We start from the raw sequence: 18,394 nt of genomic DNA, 5'->3' as shown, positions 1-18,394 counted from the left end.
CCACCGGGTCGGAGATTCTCTTCCCATTTATTTTTAGGTATATACAATAAACAATATACATTTTTCAAAAAGAGACAATTAAGCAGTGGTAATGTAGCTTTAGGATATTAAAGGACTAGTAATCATATTCAATCCATGTAGATTTAGGTATGGACCTAAATAGACACTTGTAAACTTTGCAAAGTTTCACTTTGAACTTACGTCAGAAAAGTGCATTTCATTTATAATCTTATGGATAAGACTTTTAAGAAGCACGTGCTGGTAACTCAATTACTAACGCAAAATTGAAATTGAAATTCGTATACCTCAGCTTAGATACTCCTATATAGTAGATCTTAAAAGACAAACTTACTAATCGGCTACAAATGAATTGAGTTAGTGTCCAAGCGAGTTCCGGGTGCTGACACGCTTCGATTCTTTAATAAAGTACACACATTGGCTGCAAACAATTGCCCGCCGATTTGCCTGTCGTTTGCCTTTCGCTTCCCCCTTTTTGTTATTCTCGCTGTGTTTATGTATCGTAAAAACCAAGTTATATAAATATTTTGGGCGTTTCGACAGCGGCAACGCGACTACTGGCAGAATCAGGCAGTCCGACGAGCAGCCAAGCGTCATATAAAATTGATGCTTTGCCGTCTGCCCGCCACCCCTTCCACCTGCCTGCTGCCATCCACCTTCTGCCTCTCACCATCGCACAGTGTGTCAAGGGGAGCAGAAAATATGTATAATGGAGTTCAATTTGTTTTTCTGTTGAGCAGCTTTTTGGTCGTATTAACACTTTAAATTTGAATGACCTAATAAATCATTGAAGAGAAATATCCTCAGCGAGGAATTTCCAAAAAATGTCATGATCAGCTGGACGTCTGGTCTATCCGTTTATCTTCTTGCACTTCCGAAGAAAACATTGGTGGCTGAACAAAATTACTAGAATTCGCTTTATAAGTTTATTCAGTTGTTTCAGTCATTGCTTTACCTATACTCGTATGCTTATGTTTTATATCACAGTTGAATTGATTACACTCAACATATATATGTACAAACATTTAGTGCGAGCTTCGGCAATTTTAATATCATTTGTACTATGTATTGACTATTCATAATGTAAATGGGCCAGGAATATTTATTGTGCAATTGACTGCACACATAATTCCAGCGCATTTATAATTAACTAACTGGGTCACAAAAGTTAACAGAAACCAACTGCACTCCATCAGTTATCAAATGAGTAAGATTAAGATAGAATTAACTCCTTTTAAATGTTTGATTTTCTTCACCATCATATGTTAACACAATAAGATGAATAGCGATATTCTAAAATGTTGACTTGTGGACTGTTTCTGGCAAAGTCCTATACGACATAAAGAATAGACCGATCTTGCTAATTGCTATAGTTTTTGAACGGTTGTCTTGCTTACAAATTGCAATAAATCCTGTGGAAACCAAAGGCAAAAGAAAACATACATACGTATCAATACAAAATTCTTATTTTAAGAAAACAAACTCCAAGAAATACTCAAATACTGAAATGTTTTCATTTTATTAAATAGAGTCCGGCAAATTTCTAAACTCGTTCTAGTGAACGCTAGCTGTGAGGCATTAGCACACCATTTCACAATAATATTAAATCAAAAAGCTCTATTAATAATATATTTAGGTTTTAGACTACTTCAAAGACTAGACTAGACCAAAAGTGACAACATCCCGTACTCCAATACCATAAAATGTTGCACCTTAAATATATGTACGCTTTACATGATTCATCCACTTCTATTTTGAATTTCTGGATCACACTGTGCGCGTCGTCGTCACACAGTAAATAATGTAATAATCTGCCTGGTCTTGGGCATGGATCTCTGGTCTCATGGTCTCATGGCGTCATGGTCTCCCTGCGCCCCATAAACCAAATTTATGCACGAAATTCAATTATGCTTAAAATGTGGTTAATAGGCCGACTGGCGGCGCTACCTTCCGGCTCCTGTTTCTACAATTCCCCCGACTTTTTGCAGATGCTGCTGCCGATTCTGTTGCCGGGCAACGTCAACACACACGTACACACACCAACACTCGCACAATAGGAAATCGGGACCCCGGGGACAAATATGTGTGTGCCTGGTTATGGCCGCCAGCGAAGCCACTCGCCAAATTTATTAAATATTATTACACAAATACTGGCTGAGTGGCTGGCTGGCTGGATGGCTGGATGGTTGGCACACACACTGGCTTTGAAATTAGATATTGTTATGTTATGATTGTTGTTGTTATTTAATAACAATTTCACTTGTTGTTTTTACAACCGGCTTTTATGACTCACATGCTAAAAAACTCCAACTTCTTGCCCATTTCGAAAACTTTTTTGTTACATTTTTTTATGTGTGTGAGTATATGCAGGTGTATGTGTGTGTGTTAGTACTGATATGAATATGCTTTGTTATGTGCGTGGAGTTTTTGTTACTGTTTTAAGGGCAATTTAAATGGTTTATGCATATGGGCGTATAATTTTTTTATGATCCAAGTGTTGCGCGTTGACTTTGTTTCTTTGCCCGACTGGAGAAGAGGATGAGTAGAATTGACAGAGCATTGACTAAGTGGAGTTAGTTAGCCATGAATTAGTTATTATTAGCGGGGACTGTAAAGATGTCTGCGGGTGTAATAGTTATTATTTTTTTGACAAAAGTGTCAGATTTAAGCAGTAGTTTTTAGCCAGCATCTATCCACAACTTTATAGATGTACTTATACTCACAAGAGCTGCACTATCTTTTAAAGGCGTATCCTATTATTTTGTTAATTCGCGACCCTTTGTTAGCCGTGTTCTTCAACTGATTTGTTGTGGAGCCACAACCCATAACAAGCAATCAAAAACCAAAACACGTCGTATTTGGCATCTTTCGCTTTCTAATGAGCAAAAAGCCTCAATTTCCACAATGCCAGCTGAATGAAGCATTGTTCGCCAAAATAGAACCATCGAAAGCTCAAGCATTGCGCCTAAATGCACTTCCAAGCATCGGGTTTACTGCTGCGGTCCGACAACTGCTTTCATTGATCAGCTTACTGCCATGGAGATGCATTCAAGTCGATGGTTGCATAACTGGTAGGAATTGTTCGAATCGCAGCTAACACTTTAAGGAAATTAAGGCGTAGGCCAATACATATTACTTCTATAAATACTTGCCAATACTTTACTGACATTTAGCTCTAGCGAACAATGGTTTATACCACCATCTACAATAATGCATTTCATGCATTTAAATACTAAATATCTGCATATCCGCTATATCATAAATTTTGTAACACGCTGACAGTCAAATGCATTCTAATCCCTGTTTGCACAAACTTATATAGTACGTACTTACTATATTTACTAAGAATGGCGACCAAAGGAGAATTTTGCATGGTCATTCTCAAAGTAGACACTCATATGTACTTCCTTCCCTGAGGCACTATAATCGTTCTCTTTTAACATAAATTATTTGTAAAGCTTTAATATTTATTTTATTTATAATTCGTTGTCTTATCATGACAATAACAAGTTTAATTTTATTTTACGAACGCTAACTTTTTGAATGAAAATGTAATATGTAATAAGATGTCTAAACAATTATCCGCCAGATGTAGGAAATGATCAGTCATAATTGTTTGATTACATTTGTTGGTGATTGATGATATACCAAAGACAAATTGTATTGGTGTATGTACTTCATAATCGATTATTTGATAAGTTGTAAATTACTTTTATTGTGTGAAAAACATTTCTGAAAATCTGGACGCCATGTTTGACATTCCATGTATGATGAACTTGTACTCTGCCCTGTTGCAGCGTACTGCCTTTAATCCACCTGATCTAGGCCATTTTGTGTCTGTAGTATGGTCGGGATATGTGGCTTGAATGTGAATTTGTGGCATCGTCGAAAAACAACAAATTGGTGGGAATCGCAAACTGGGAAGATAGCGTAGGCGCTTCAAGTGATTCTAAGTGACTCAAGATACGTCAAGGGTATGGGATAAACAAATTTAACGAGCAGTACACGTTTCCACGAACAACTCACTATCAAGTGCATGCATTCTCAGGCACTCCTCCTCCTTGTAGTTGCCGCCGCTGGTGAAGGATCAAAGGCAATTACAACAGGAGCAAGTAAGTACAGTCGCTAACTCTGCACGCTGTATGCTTAGAATAGATTAATAATCAATCAGAAATCATTAATCGCTAACAAAAATTGCCTGATGAATGCGTCCAATTTTAAAATCTGATTTGTCACATTTAGAAATCAATATATTTTTTTTGCCGCGTAAAGATAATTTTAATGCAAATATTATAATTTTACTCAAATTTTTTCTATCCGGGTTTGATTTTGTCTTATAGCAGACAACGAACATGTCGGTTCTTGGAACGGTCAAGAAAACTTTTCACAAATTGAATGCAGATTTCCACCCACCCCTGAACTGCAAACAATAAAACTAACTTTTGAATAAACTTTTGTGGTTTTTTATTTTCAGTGTACTTATGTTTAGTGTATTTCGTGTAGCTGTGTTTAGTTTATTTGTGTTTTATTGCATTGTATGTTGGACAGTTCAGTTCAGCATTCTGAATCTCGACATCTCTAGTTGTTTTGTGGACTGCGACTGTGTAGTTCTTATTGTTCTGTTGCTATTTAAAGAATTAAAGTCTGTCAATATTAATTTCAATAATCAGTCCTTACCTGTTTAAAGTGATTGGAAAAATTGATAGGTCTTCAACCTGTTTTTAAACTTTCCTAAAAAATCGAAGCGCTTCATTGTGATTATATATAGTTTAAAGGAACGTCCTGAAGAATAGATTAGACCATACCTACAGAAGATTTATTCATGCAATGCTTACCTGGGGAAAATACAAGGGAACTGTGTATTGGATTTGCTTGGAGTTGGATTAAATTGGACATAGGATTGGATTGTATGATCATTCATTTATGTTATCATTGCTAAGGGAGAGTAGTCAGCGACAGATAGGTGATCTACGCATAGCCTAATCGAGACAGGTAATTGGATAGGGTTCATCGAAACTAATTCATTTAGGTCCTTACAATTGGTGAAGACTTTTGATGGCAGGCTGCGGTGACAAAGTGTGGTGGTTCGCCATCGAGGCTGGCTGTGGTGGCTGGCTATTGATACTAGTTGCGGTGGATGCCTGTGGGTGGAGACTGTTGATTGTAGCCTCACCGAAATCATTCTTGAAGACCGGCACATTTTAGTGGACAGTACTGTTGCTTTGAGCACGAGGCGCGATTGTGTGTCTGCAAGCGTGTGTGTCTGCAAGTCTAAAAGTGTATTAATTATTCAACTTCAATAATTTTCAATCGTAATATTCAAAGAGCAATTGCTTCAACTTACCGTCTTACTGTCCGATTTTGTTTCTTACAAATAATATTATGTTTGTTTTAGAACTGCTAGCTAGACTGAGCTCTGTTTTCAGATATTTTGAACAGCTTCACGGTTATTTTTATTTGAAAAGCAGAGATTATTTAATTCAAAAGCCAAGGCTGCAGAATATATATTTTTTTGGTTTAGAGAAATTTAATATTTTTCTTAGTTTAGTACTGCTCGGTTGCGAATACGAAGATAAACTAAGATCTAATTACAAATAGCTTGGGGTACTTGACATTCATTTCGATTTTAAAAACAACGACTACGTAGCTAGAAAGCTGAGGCTACTAAGATTTTAAAAATTTTCAATTATTCAACTAAAAATATTCAATACAAAAATTATACATAATTATTTTCGTCTAAATGTATGCATATTATATATAAAAAGTTCTACTGACCTTATATCCAATAGTGAAACAGGCTGGTGGTTTGATTGATTGGTATATTTTTTTGAGAAGCTACACATCTTTCATTGAACACCACTGCGGAAAAAGGAATCGATCTAAAAGGCAACCATTTATAGAAATAAATATAGTTTTTTCACAATATTTTCATATGCTTTCGGGACTCAGCTAAACTTTATTATGCAAATATTATTATTTATTTTATATTAGAGCTGATCCCGTAACATGAAATACTATATTTCTGAATGCAACTAATCGATTAATATTAAAATTAATGAAGACTTCTAAAAACGTGCACCTACATCAAGTTAAATATAGCGAATAATATAATTTTCTGGCAAACCCAACACACAATTTAGCCATTTAACAGACTTCTACCATATGCTTCATTTATTTACTATAAACACATACAGGAATATGCTGTTCATATGAAGTCGAAGGCAAAATGTAGTGCAAAAGTTCATTGCCAGCTTTTAGGCAATGCCAGCATAAGTTCACTTTCGCCACACACACACACACACACATACTGACACACTGCGAGCGAAAAACGCGCGAACACAAGCGGCAAGAAACTGCGGCAGCGTCGGCACATCAACTTTTTATTAGCTGAAAAATAAACACTAAAGGGGGTCGGCAGTGGAGAGGAACAGTGGGGAAAAGGGCAACATGAAAACAAACAGCCGACAACACAAAAGCAAACAACAAGGATGAGAATGAGGATGGCAAGAGTTAAGTAACAAATATTTACAACGCGGTATAGCCGCCAATCCCTGCCCCTGCCCCTGGCCCAGCTCTACCTTCTCCTACTCCTTCTACGGCTGACTGCTGTTATTTGCCATTTGGTGAGCACATCAAGGCAATGCATTGTTGTTCTTGTTGTTCTTGTTGTTGTTGTTGCTGTTGCTCTGAATGACTAAGTCAATGTCGGCGCGCCTAAAAGTCTGCTACGCGACTTAATAAATCTTATTAAAGTGCGCGCCGCGCGGCTGTAAAATATGCAATTTTATTCTTTCATTGCTGATCCTGTTGTTGTTGCTGTTGTTGTTGCCCGCCCTCTGTTCACCCGCATTCTGTTTATTCTTTTTTTCCTTTTTTTAAATGGCCCTAAAAGCCACCGCTCGATTTGCTTGCCCGTCTACCTTATTTTTGCTTTACATAAATTTATTTCTTATTTTACGCTCATATTTGAGTAAAACGTAGCATACTTTTATGCGTGGCCGGGCCGGGCAGGGCAGCTGGCAGGATGAGAACTGAGACTGCTGTTGCTGCTGTGGCTGCTGGGCCATGGCCATGAACAAACCGGCTAAACGACTAAGCGTCGAATCTGGCATCGGTTTCACGCTGTCTTTTTGTCTTGCCCTTTTCTATTATTTCGTTTTTGCTTTACGGAGCTATAAGCTTGTGGTTTGGGTATTTGCGTCTGTCTCCCTTCGGTTTTTTCTGCTGTGCTTACAAGTTACTCAACCAAAGCTGGGAAGCTGAGCTGAGCTGGGACCGTTGGTACCAAGCAATTGCTGGAAGCACCCGATAAACTCTAGATATTCGACTTGAGGAGATTTGTTTGTAATGGGATACGGAATACTTATCGTAGCTTCTGTTGGGATATTCAATTTAACTCTTTTATTTCTCATTAGATATAAAAATGTGACAAGTTAGTTATCATTGTAACAGCAATCATTTTTGACTTAAAAGGATATTCTTCTGGAGCTTATTTTTCTGCATATATTTATTGCTAAGCCAATAATGTTTAAAAATATGAAATGATTTATCAGTAGAATAAATTAAATCATTTCAATTAAAATTTATTTTTTTTTAAACTGATCGACTTTATGTACATGTTATGTATTTTTAATTTAATTTATTTAATTAGTTTAATTTTTTTTAATAATTTTAAAATATTAAACATTTTTTTATGTTTCTGAGTTTAATTTTTAATACAAAAACAAATAGAAATATTCCATATAACTGAACTGATATATGTACGAGTATACATAATTGTATATAAACTATATCCGTGTGTATTTGTTTTCTGTAAATTCCATAAGATTCGATTCAGGACGATAAATTGGACAGCCATTGCTTATCATATTCCACACTTCACTTTCATTTGCCTCAACCAAATGACAAATCGGTTCCAATTCAAGTAATCATCTACTACGCAATACTTAACCCAAATCCAAAATAGAAATGTATAGTTAGAGCTAAAGGCAAAAGTATACATTCCATACGAGCAGCCAGTAAAAATTCAATCGAAATAACGCATTCTCATTAGATTTATTTATCGGTCACTTGAAGTATGACTGAAAAATGATCTAATTGATTATAAAGGAGCCGCAACTGACAACCAATAGGGTGTTTTGGATCTTCAGGGTCTAAAGATACATGCCTTTTTGGTTTGCGTGGACATTAGATTTACGGGAGGAGTTCGGTATAATAGTGTTTATCTGGCAGTATTTGAAGATGCTGTTTTGGGCCAATGCACTCAATATAACAAACTTTCTGTGACAACATTAAAGTTTTTAGAGTAACTCCAACAGGGAATACTGTCCATTTTTACACTATGAGACCTATAATGTCATAACTGAATTGAATAATTATCATAATAACCCACACCGGTATGATAAATTTATTCCGGAGAATATTATTATGTATACAGACCAATCGACTGATGGGGCTAGTGCATAATGCGTATGAAATTTTCTTAATAAAAATGAATTACCTTAGCATTTATGCTTGTAAGTGAAGAGAATTTAACGACTACGGGGCTTTTTCATTCCATTATTTTCAGTTTTCCAAAATATCTCAACCACTTCGTATCAAAAATATAGAAATTGTTCGAAAAACGGATAGTAGCAAAAAGAATAAATGGATCTCCTGGATGCAACGATCGTATTGTCGAGCTGAACAGCCGTTTCATGGAAGTAATTTCACTAATCGAGTTACTGCACTTGCAAATGCTAGCCCCATATTTCTGCAGATTCCTGAGAATCAAAGTAAGTGGTATGATTCAAAGGTGAAATTCTATATATGAAATTCTAAAGTCAAATATTTTTGAAGAACACATGTATCGCACAGCAGCGGCTTGTGCGACCTATAAGAAATTAATACGCAATTAGAATTGACTTTTAGTTCTGTTGGAAGAGATTTCAATCCCTGTACATAATAGTATTATAGTATAGCACTATATTCTTTAGCGCTTTAGTAATGCTGTTGCATAATGCGTAACAAATCTGTTTAATAAAATAAATTTGCTTAGCATTTGTACAGAGAGTTAATGATTATTGAACAACTATGCGGCTAATGTCCCATTCTATGAACTCTAGTATTTCAAAATGCCTCTACTGCAAAATATTGGTGTAAATGTATTCTAGTATTGAAACTGGACGACTACAAGTATATGTTCGTGTTATATATTTTCTACATTTTCATTTAATTCATTTAGTTTTTGAGAAAGTCAATGTAAAAAAAAAGGTATTTCCTTTTTTTTTTGTTTTTATCAGAGTGGGTGCAGGGTATTTAAGACTAAAGCATTCCTTTGTTTCAATTAGATTTTAAAGTTACTTTGCAGTCACAAGTTTCCTCTGTATATTTTAAAATTTCATCTATATATTGTCCCTTATTCGATTATGGATATACAGATCTTAATTTCTTGACTGACTGTCTGCCTAAGTGTATGTAAAGTATAAAGTACTTTCTAACAATAGATAGTATTTACAATTAATATTTAATAATTGTTTTACTGTATCGCACGCTGTTCCTTAGCAAAAGTGTGTGAGTGTACTCGCCAGTCTACATTCTGCTTTTACCTTGATTCGTTTAAAGAAATAAATAAATAAAAGAAGTCTCTGGCATCTGTTTATCTTTTAATCAATCAATTAAAACCGTTTTCAATGGCTACAAGTAAGCAAACGCCTTCTTTGACTGTCTGAGCTTAACTAAGCTTTCTCTTGGTATAAATCTAACTTCTTCCTTCTTCCTCGGGACGACACCCTGTGACGGTCACAAGGGCATCATTACAACATTTCATAATACATTATAAATATTATATAAACATTATAAAAATGTATGATCTGGCTTTATCATTGAAATTATATAAGTGCTTACAAGCAGGTTCATTTATAACATTTCAGAAATACACTTCGTAAAAAGAAAACATTAATAACAGAGTTTGAATTAAATTTTTACATTCAATTATTGATTGATGCTGCGAGAAACCGTTTGTTCTGCCCCTTACTCTAACCTGGTTCCAAAATTACTAAAAATCTAAGACTTTGTTTAATCTGAATTCATAACAAAAACGGCTAAGCAACTGATAACAACTGAAAAACATATTTTTCAGTTCATATTCATATTTTTGGACTGATCATCAATACAGTAACCTCCGTCCAGTCGATATTGGGATTGTCATTAAAAGTGTTAAAATATATATAAGACCAATAAACGGTGCCCCACAATTACATAAGTTTAATATTTCGTTTAAGAATATTGCTCATATCTGGAAACCATATCACTGATTGTGATTAATTCAATGAAGCTAAAGGAGCTTAAAGAGAAAGAAAGCATTATATTTGTTTTAATGGTGTCACCGAAATCGTATGTTTGTTAATCTGTCATGTAACGCATATACTTAAAATAAATTTCATTCTAAAAATATATTAAACTCAATTAATAAAGCCACCACAAATGTTTTACATTCCTTTTATAAGCATGTATGTATGAGTCATTAAAACTTGTCCTTGTTGCCGCAACACAGCAGAGTTTCTTGTTTCCTAGAACTGAACATTTTAGCCCACCGAAGTCCGCTATCAACGTCTTCTTTACGTCTTCGCACAAAAACAAACGAACAAAAAATAAAGACATTTGTCTTAGCAATTTTTTCATCATGCGTCTGCAATTTATTTGGCGGCCCACATTTACTTTGAGCCACCTTACATTTTGCCAGTCTACGGCCCTCGTAGCGCTCGTACCGCTTTGTCTGCGTCAGTCTACCACATAAATTTGGGATCTTAATTCAGTTTAGTGCTTTTTACTTCATGCCCGTATAGGCCGCCTCTGCTTCTCTTTTCACGCCCTGTGGTCGCAATGGCCGGCGTCGCTCGTAATCGTGCAAAATTAGAAATAAGCCAAAGGCAGGCATCAGACAAAGTCCTGTGCTTAACGTCGACGACAGTAGCAACAACAACATTAACAACAACAATGGTTACAACAACAACTTGCAGATTGCTTTTTGCACTTCGGCATCTAAAACAAATTATCGAATTAGTTTGTTTTGTGGCCATTTTTATTAGCTGTTTAGCACATTATTTGGTTAAGACAATTGTTTTTGTTGTTCGCACCGTTTTTGTTGTTTTTGTTGTTGTTGTTGCGGCTGTAGCTGCCACAAAAATGCCACACACTCGAACTCAGAGTAGAACAAATAGAGGGACAAATTAATTGTGTGTTTAATAGTCGGCTAAAGTGTAAGTAAATAAGTAAATAAATTAACTTGGCCAACATTGGCACGTTCGTACTTTTTTGTTTTGTTGTTGTTGTTGTCACTTTTTTTCGGCCCATTAAGTGCAGTTGTAAATTAAACCCAAATGTCCAGGCTTTCGATGTTTGTTGAGTGCTTGGACTTCCTTCTGAATACGTTGGACAATATTGTGCGATTCTGTCCCTATCTAATAATAATAATAATGATAATAATCTAATTATTGATAAGGTGTCTTAATTCCTTGTTTGATCATTTTTTTGTTTAAAATTAAACACAATTGAAGGTATTTTAATTTCGGATAATTATTAATCACAATTTTACTGAACGTTATGCTCTTTATTATCGCTAATTGGTCGCTGGTTAGTTGTCAGTCGCTATCAGTCCCTGCTTAACTATTAGCTACTAGTCTCTGTCAATTACTGGGTGTTCCTACTGTTTCATAGTTAGGCCGTTCCTACAATATAGTAAAAGTTTAAATGCAAAAAGCAGCATTACTTAAATTATAAAGTAATTTAACTTTTCTTTTTATAAAATTAGCTGCAATGTGGAAATAGGAAAATTAATTCGTTTTCCGCAATTTGCAGAACTAAAATTTGTTGTGTGTTCTTAAGCAAATCATTTCACGATTTCCAAATTAAGTTAAAGAAGCTTTTGTAGTGTCAAACATTTGTTAGGCAAGACTACCAAATTGTGTCTTTTTGGTTGGCAACTGTACAATTTATTGAATATTAATAAGAAACTTTACAATCTTTGATCAGCTAAGCTTTTTCCTAGTTTTCTTCATTCATTTCTTTTAATTTAATTTAAAAATTGAAAACCATTAACTCTTCTTAGGTCTAAAAACGTATCCGACTACCTTAACAGATGATTGCAGGAATTTTTTAATGAATCCAATGAGAACTAAATATATTTGTAGCTTACGTCACACATTTTTTATATAATCATAAATCCTAATCATAAATAGCCCTTGCTTTTGGAGTTCTATCCGTTCTATTTAACGGAATTTTATGCACTTAAGATTCTTAACTATGTACAGCTAAAAGAATTCTTTATTATATGCAGCTATTAAACATTGTTTCTCCACCCCCTACCCAAGTGGTAAAAGGATATATTAGTTTGGTGCGAATGTATATAACACAGAGAAGCAGGATAAAATCAGATAAAATAAAATGAAATGTTAAGACGAGTCCTGCCCGTCTGTCTCTCGATCGAATGATTGCAAGGATATCGGAAAGTATAAAAACGAGAATAACCAAACTTGGTTTCCAGATTCTTCTAAGTCCGAGAAAGAATGAATTTGTTGTTTCTGATTCATTCATTTAGTTCCAAAAATTAAAAACATAATTTATTAAGAGTTGGACCCGCTCCAGTCTAGCATTTCATTCCTTTTTTATTTAATTTTCCGTTCACCTCACCTCGATGGGAGCTCTAATAATATTTCATGTCATTTATTGTATGACTATCTTCCTGTTCTGAATGACATTTCACATTTGTTTCGTATTATTAACTTAAGTGCCTGTTTTCCTCCCCCTTGCATTCTGCACCCAAGGTCTTGGTCATCCAATTTGTTCGCATGACATACGACTTTAATGTGTATGTGTCATGAGATCTGGCATCAATATGTGAGAAGTCAATTTCGCTTAAAAAGATGGCGGAAATGCCTGCGTAATCAATCATTTCTGTGGCTGCTAGATTGATTGGCAGTCGCTATAGTTACAGAGAGCGATTACATTGTATTGACAAAAGCTGTTGTGGGGTTGCGAAAAGGTGACTATCTCGCCTTTGACCTTTGCAAGCCCAGGGGCCAGCACGGCTATCACACAAGCAGACTCGGCCAGGCCATATATCAGTTGTACATATCATAAAGCATGTGTAACATTTCCAGATTTTCACACTTTTCCAACCGCTCCTGGCACCCGCCATCGCCTTCCACCTCAAAGGAGCAGCGCCTTGCAACTTTTGCACTTCACCAGATTTCTTTTGTGCCGACAACACGCATCTGCCTATAAGTATATATTTGTCAGGCAACAGCTGAAAGCACACATTGTGTGGCTCCATATCCTTGTAGACACGTCGTATTTGCTTATCCGGCTGCCGGAAGTGGCGCCACCATTGCAACAGGGCTTGTCATGAAGAGCCTTTCTTTACGAAATTTGCATTGATCCTGCACTGGATTCTTGTGCTGCCGCCTCTGGCTTTAAACGACTATTTGCAGTCCTTTACGTTGCATTGTCCTCTTAAAATGTGAATTTTATGGCAATTTGTTGTCAGCTTAATTTGTTTTGCAGATACAGTTAATTATAAATTGTCGATTGTGTTTTTTTTTAATATTGCACATCAGACGGCTTTGAACGTGTTCAGACTAAATTAATGGGCCGCTCTTTGTGGCGTTTTTTATGGCGTTAATGTGATGATAAAAATATGAATATTCAAAATTAATGGTAACTGCTTTCCCGCAATGAGGTGACCTACTCTGATGGCCAGCTTTAGACACACTATCTATCAACAATTGAAACTGCATTATTCTATAATTTACATCAAAATAAAATAACCGCCCTAAGATAAAGCAAAGGAAAAACTTTGAAACTTCAATCCGGAAAACCAGACCAGAGAATGCGTTTGCCTAAAAACTTTCTCCAAATACTTGTAGGTCGCCTAAAGAAATTAAATGAAATTAGTTTTTAAATAAATACGAAAAAGGGGAAATATTGTTTCTTTTATTGGTTTCAGATGAATAACTAGAACTTTTTAAAACCATTCCGGGAATAAATGCACCTGCCTGGAAGTGTTCTCTAAATAAGCCATTTATTAAAATTATGAGTAAAAAGTTATTATTTTGATTGTTGTAAAGGCGATAGAGCAGAGTGAAGAAATTAAGTGAAGTTCTTTAAATTTATTTATTTATATTTAATTTAGTTAAGTTTGAAACCATCGCTATGAAGATCATATTTAAAAGAGGGTTTAAACTAAACTAAATATAAATTCGTAACTTTGAGTTAAATGTGAAAAGAGAATATCAAATGGAAAAGTTTTAGGTTATAACTTTACTATCATGGATACTCTTAACTTTGAGCTGCGTGATTGTGAGAATAGCTTTTTGATTTTGAATGCATGGTAATAAAGTCTGAGAATAAAAGCCAATATTTTGTTTTAATATACGTAACCTTTCAGATTACTTAAGTAATCTATTGCTATTAGTTTCTATTGGCGAAATGTTTGTGGTCTGATAAACAAGTGATAAGCGAAATCACAAATGATATAAGAAGACAAATGTAAAAAAAAATTTATAAGTCAAATGGTTGGACATTTTAGACAGTTCAGATTTTATACTAGAAAGCAATGCAAGTTTTTGAAGTTTAATTAGAGGAACTGGTTTCCCTGCTGTCTTTATCAGTCACTAGCATCAGCATAGGATGACTTAGCATCTCTCTTTTACTTTCTCCTTCTCTTTTATGCGATATATTAGGACCGACATTAAATCACAATTAGTCCCTCCTTCATGTTTGATAGTTCAACAGTATATATCGGCTTAAAAGCTGTATTATTGGTCTACATTGTTACCTTCATTTGCCAATTAAGTATATTAAACTTATTATTTAAATATGCAAACTAGTAACCAGCAAATAGCACGGCATTAAATATTAACAACATTAATATTTTCGTGATTCCATTTCAACCAAATTTCGAAAGTATTTTAAAAGTTTGGCAATTATTATTCCTGAATAATTTATCAATTTTTAATATTGCAGTACACATGTTTTAATATATTTGAAATGCCAATTAGATTCCGTTCCCTAATTTACATAAATGATTGCCCAAAATGCCAAACTCTCTGAAATCAATTGGAGGGCACTTTTGTAGCTAAAGCCCATCCTCAAAATGCCCATCAATCCCATACGCAGTTACTATTCCGCTGATTCATTGCTTACACCAGTCACAACAACAATAGCGAGAACAGTAAACAACATAAGTGCTAACGCTGTGAAATGGCGTGCTATCAAGGATACTGCTTGATAAGCATGATAAGGATAAGCGCAACAGCCCTAACAAAAGTCGGTCGAATGCTGACACGCTCGCAAACTCGCTGCCACATTAGCCCACTCAACAGGCGACATTCGACAGTCAATGAACACAATCGTTTGCAGCTTTGAGCATTACAAGCTAGGCAACAAAATTTTATCGCAACCCCCTCCACTCCCCTTCCACGCTCTGCCCCACAAGTGGCATTGCTGCGCCCGTTTCCAAAATGGTGATGGGCGTCGTCAAGTCAAGTGTCGCCGGCTATCGCCTGTCGCTGCCTACCGCCCTTCATTGATAATTGTTACAACGCATGAGTCGCACTCACACATGCTTACACCCCAACACCCCAACACACACACACACACACACTTACACACGCCCTTTTGGTTAAGTGTGTCAACGCCCAGCAAACAATAAGCTTGTTAACCCATTACTGACAGCTTTAATACAATTTGGGACTGATTAGTCCCAACCTCCTTCACATCGATTCTAGTATTTTGCTTGAATTTTAAAAAACCATACACAGTTTTTCCTGAATGCACTATTTTAAAAAAAACCCAGCTCAGATTATTATTTAAATATTTTACAAAAAGTTAAGAAAATTCAACTACCAACCAAAAGTTAAAAATGTCACATTAAAATGCACCTTTTGTAAAGGATTTTTGGGTTTTCCAATGTCCACATGTCTAAGAAATTTTGTATTTGCTTAAGTTTAAAAGAGATATTAACCATCTCTACCACATATTAAGTTTAAGAGAGATAATAACATTAATATTGCGGATTCGTATAGATCTTCGCCTGAAAGATGCTGTACTAGTCCAACATCCTTCCTTAAAGCTGTGTGGCTATATTTCTAGAAAAGATATCCCTTCCATTGCGTTATTCTATGTAGAATAAAAACTATTTGCTTCCAACCCTCTCTCTACGGGAAATAAACTCTGAGGCTGTTCTAGCTGTGTATTTGTTGGCTTAGCATTGTTTCCCACCTTCAAATATATACTTCCGGAAGGTGCCAATTGGTTCCAGAAGCAGATTAACATTGAAAGTCGTTTTGGCTTCGGCTGTTTCTCAGCAATGTATCATAGGTAAGTATTCGTCTTCTGTGTACACATATTCGTACACCTCTATTTCTTTGTTTGCTTGGTTCGCTTTGTAGCTTTTATCTCAAACGCTTCTAACAAAGTTGGTAAAATAAACACTCCATCACATTTTAAATCCTGTATCGATTCGAAAGCATTAATTGTTAACGAATCTTGCTTGGTCACTCACTTATTTGAACACCACATTTTAAAACATATTATAATAGCATGAAAATAATATTTAAAAAAAAGTATCAAAAATATAGTAATAATAATTAAATAACTAAGTGAAACTGTTTAAAAATTATCGTTGTATCTTACCGTATATAATAAACAGCATAGAAACATCAATGATGCTTCAGTATTGTTTTTTTTATTTTTTATTTTTTTTGTTCCAATAAAGTTCCCAGACAGAAACGTCGAGCAATAATGAATCATTTAGCATCCCCATTCTCAGGCTACTTTAAGTCTGAAGCAGTTGTGAGGGGTGGAGGGGCACCTTTATAAACTCATATATTAATATATATCTAAGAACGAATTGAGCTAGAAATTGAGGTTCTTCCTATTTATCACTCTAATGCACTTTAACTTGGAATCGCTTTTTCTTTTGGCTGCCTTACAAATATCATAGTAATAATACTTTTTTATATTTATTGTATAAACGAAACTGCAGCCGCTTCATATAGGAATTGCATCGCAATAAAAAATCAAAAATATCGATATATAATGATATCGTTTTAATAGAAATGAAAAATAGGAGTATAAAAACGAGTATCGAGACAATTTACAGATATTCATAAACAATTCTAACAATGCAAATCACAGCGATAAGCTTCCGAATATAGTTTCATTTATGTTACTTAGGCCCGAAATAATGCACAAGACATGCAGAAACAGTACTGTTGTACTTCTAATGAACAACATACTACAAGTACTTGCAAAATACCGTTACAATATTGCATTAGCAAAAATATATAGACAAGCTTACCCAGTTTTACTTCTCCGCTCCATTCACTTGTTCACAGAGTCGTGGCCATTGTGGGGTTAAGAGCGTTACACGCACATAAGCATTCAGAGTTGTATCTCATGCTATTTAATAATGATTTAATTACAAACTACGAGTGCTTGATGAGTGTTGCACGGTCGTCGCTTAAATCACGTGTAAAGCATCTCTTATAACCATTAGGTTTCCGATTAGGGTTAGGAATGTGGATGGGAGTGGGATTGGGATTGGTAATGGGTAATGGGTATGGAGCTGCGGAAAAAGCGTCAACCGTGCATGAAATGTTATTATCAGCAATTCAATTTTTGCCTTTTGACAATCCGCATTACACGGGCACCTGCACAAACACACACAGACACACACACACACACACACACACACACACGCGTACATATATAAATATGTGATAATGTTAAATTCATAATGCGTTGCATATTTTATGGCTGCGTGACTATCTCATTGCCCGATTCGCATTGGCCTGCATAAATACCTTTTTAACACTATTTCCAAATGATTAAAATCAAATGAGCTGTCAATTATTATTATTTGTTTGTTTGTGTCTCTCTGTCTAACTGTCTGTCCATCTGTCCGGCTGCATGTCTGTCTGTCTGTCTGTTCACGTGACTGCCACTTATTATTGCAGTTGTAGTTTCTGTCACGGCACGGTTTGTAGGTTGTACTCGTATTGTATTGTTGCATATATAATTTTAATTTGGATTTTAATTATGGCCATTTAATATGCATTTGAGTGTCAAACATGCGAATTTATGTTTTGTTGTTCGCCAACACAATTTTTTAAATGGAATTCAATTAAAGAGCTGCATTTAAAATCGCGCGCACAAAGCTTTGAAAGTGATAAGCAATTAAATTAGCTGGAAAAAATAGATCTACATGTAATAATAGCTACCAAATTTAGGTTTAAGTACTTAGTTTATGTGTTTTAAATTTAAATAATGAGTGCAGTTTAGTTTTTAGAAAATTATATCCGAATTCAATCAATTTTAATCATAAACGTTTCGA

At 35.3% G+C, this 18,394-nt stretch overlaps 1 long non-coding RNA gene across 1 annotated transcript; it reads right to left on the bottom strand.

The window, feature by feature from the left end:
- Positions 1 to 4,483: 4,483 nt before the first annotated feature.
- Positions 4,484 to 5,508, bottom strand: LOC115625767. The gene is made up of 5 exons (XR_003995550.1): positions 5,363 to 5,508; positions 5,056 to 5,289; positions 4,854 to 4,997; positions 4,696 to 4,800; positions 4,484 to 4,643 (listed from the first exon to the last, which is right to left on the bottom strand). It is a non-coding gene; the product is annotated as an uncharacterized LOC115625767 (long non-coding RNA).
- Positions 5,509 to 18,394: the final 12,886 nt, after the last annotated feature.

This window comes from Scaptodrosophila lebanonensis, unplaced genomic scaffold, assembly GCF_003285725.1.
Source record: "Scaptodrosophila lebanonensis strain 11010-0011.00,11010-0021.00 unplaced genomic scaffold, SlebRS2 tig00000080-arrow-pilon, whole genome shotgun sequence".
Lineage (NCBI taxonomy): Eukaryota > Metazoa > Arthropoda > Insecta > Diptera > Drosophilidae > Scaptodrosophila > Scaptodrosophila lebanonensis.
The sequence above is the reverse complement of the archived record's forward strand: the minus strand, read 5'-3'. Positions and strand labels throughout refer to the sequence as shown.